Genomic DNA, 2,879 nt, shown 5'->3' with positions numbered 1-2,879 from the left:
AGCGACAGGGGCAGCATTAATACTGAGAGGTAATATTTATCCCCACTTAAATATGGATGTTCCGCAGTAGATATCATGAGAGAAACTCTCATATTGGTTTTTTGATGCAGAAATGCAGTCTTGTTTAAATTGCCAGTGGGGAGATAAATCTCTGCCACCTCCAGAGCTGAGACCACCAGATTGTGTAATTTCGACCTTCCTTGATTTTGTCAATGATGATCGCTTGACTGCTAGAGATAGCAATGTTAGAACAAGTGCCGAGTGTATTTTGCATCAAAAAGTCAATATGAGAGTGTCTCTCATTGTAACTACCACAGTATAGTTTGTTCTAACGGAACATCCATGTTTAAGTAGGGATAAGTCTTACCTCTTAGATTATGTAATATTTTGTTAATTATAGGTTGGGAAAATGCACTGTTATATTGTTGACTTGAGTGTGCATAAATGCAATGAATCATTAATATACGAGATAAATAATAATGGTCCAAGAACCATGCCCTGAGGAACACCACTTACTACAGGTAACTTTGCAGAGAGTAAACCATTCACAGCATCAGATTGATTCCTACCTCATAAGCAGTCTCTGAGTTTTTCTGTGATACCAAGATCCGTTAACCTGACAGATGATTCCATGATCTTGTCAAAACACTTTAGCAAAATCCAAGTTATATGCAGTCAGTTTCCATTCCTCACAAGAAATTATTAAGAATAGTATTATGGTGTTGTGATAGTTGTGACAAGCAACTTTATCTAAGTCCAATCTGGTTAAGTGTATATGATTTTTGTGAAGCAAAGTGGAAAAAGAACTTAGGATTAGTTCTTATATTCTCTATTGCTTGTTGTTTCCTTAGCAAAATTTCTTTTACATAAGATATTTTTAGATCCATTTCAATGTTCTTTGTTTTCCTTTTTTTTTTCTTAATGTTATCTGCTGAGAAAATCTGTTTTTTTTTAGATGTTTTGTTAGTTTGGTTCTGTTATGCATTAGTATCCGTTCATCTCATAGAATTGAACTCTTGTGGGAATAGGCATGTTTATATGAGGTTTCCAACAGATCTTGATTAAGTCTTCGTACAGAAATTTCACTCTCTCATTAACACAGAGGTTGCCAATATGTTTGTTTTGAGGATTTCAGTTTTGATTTCCTTCTACTTGGCCTTCCGGAAATTCAAGTTCACAAGGGGTGAGTAATGTTTTATGTTATTTGTATGTGTTGCTCCCTTTGAACCATATATAGATAATTGTATAATGTTGCAGTCCAAAATAGCGGCTGACATGACCTGAGTGATGTGAATGAAGTCTGTATTGGTGGTAAGACCAAGTCAAGTATGCTATTTCCCCTAGTTGGACTGGTAATAATTTGTTGCATGAAGAAGTCCTTAGTGGTATTGAGGAAAGCATTCTTATCTCTCCTGTTTAGTTGTTTAGTTTCACATTGGATACAGCCCTCAGGCCAGCTGAAACTAGGGAAATTAAAGTCCTCTGTTAAAAGTACATTGGCCTGTGGGCTGGCCTCACTTAGGGTTTAATTTATGTGTAACAAAACACCCCAGAAGTTACCTCCATGGTTAACTACATCAGGAGGATGGTAGGTAATGCCTATGATCAAATTGAGGTCAAGCACATGCATTATTAGTAAACCCCACACTGTGTTGGAGTGGGAGAGGAGGACATTTGTTGCTAGGTTATCAAGGATGAAAGTGCTACCCCTTGTTTCCATATTCTGCAGTCAGTTCTGTGTAGTACATAACCCAACATATATACTTTCACATCCAAAATGTCTGGGTCTAACGCATTTCACCAAATGCTAAACATATTCTTTTCTCTGTATGCAAGGTCTTGGAGATATGATACTTTTTTTTCGATTCGTGAAGTGTGAGAGATCTTGCTCATTCAACATTATTATTGAGTTGGATTTGTCGGTGAATGATAGCAATGGTTGTGTTTGTGTGATGAGATAACAACAGTTGTTGGTTCTGAGTGATAGCCAAAGGATTTTGTTTTGATTTCTTTTGCCAGATTCAGCTTGATTAAGAGAGAACTTTCTCATTTTGGAAGCAGGTTGGTGCCGGGAATTGTTAAGGTTGCACTGTTGGTATGGTTATGGTTATATGGTTTGTGGCAGATGAATTTACTAGTGTACCCAATGGATATCAGGGTGACTTTTAAGTTTGGGAGAATGTCTGGTCCAGTATTGATTTAATGTATACATTTGTGTATATAAAATGTATATATTAACGTATGCAAGTATATTTGTATAAAATGTATATATACATGTAATGTATGTAAAAATAAATATATATATATATATATATATGTATATATATATATCTATCTATATATATATATATTTATATATATCTATATATATATATATATTTATATATATATATATATATATATCATTTATCTTTAACTTGTTTCAGTCATTAGACTGTGGCTATATTGGGGCACTGCTTTGAAGGGTTTTAGTTGCAAAACTTGACCACTGGACTTATTTTTTTAAGCCTAGTACTTATTCTATCAGTCTCTTTTGCTAAACTGCTAAATTACAGGTATGTAAACACACCAGTTGTCAAGCAGAGGTGGGAGACAAACACAGACATAAACACACACACACACGATAGGATTCTTTCAGTTTCTGCCTACCAAATCCATTCACAATACTTTGATTGGCTCGAGGTCACAGTAAAAGACACTTGCTAAAGGTGCCATGCAGTGAAACTGAACCCAGAACTACGTGGTTGAGAAGTAAGCTTCTTACCGCACAGCCATGCTTGCACCTGACACACACACGCTCACATATATATAATGTATGTAAATATGTAAATATATATATACTCGTATATATATATATATATATATATATATATATATAT

General features: G+C 34.9%; 1 protein-coding gene across 1 annotated transcript in view; it reads right to left on the bottom strand.

Annotated features, from left to right (window-relative positions):
• The window catches only part of LOC106878278 (uncharacterized), a 194,885-nt gene that overhangs the window by 94,786 nt on the left and 97,220 nt on the right, over positions 1 to 2,879 (bottom strand). The window lies entirely within an intron of this gene.

Source organism: Octopus bimaculoides, chromosome 29, assembly GCF_001194135.2.
Source record: "Octopus bimaculoides isolate UCB-OBI-ISO-001 chromosome 29, ASM119413v2, whole genome shotgun sequence".
Classification (NCBI taxonomy): Eukaryota; Metazoa; Mollusca; class Cephalopoda; order Octopoda; family Octopodidae; genus Octopus; species Octopus bimaculoides.
This window is presented reverse-complemented; position numbering and strand designations above follow the sequence as displayed.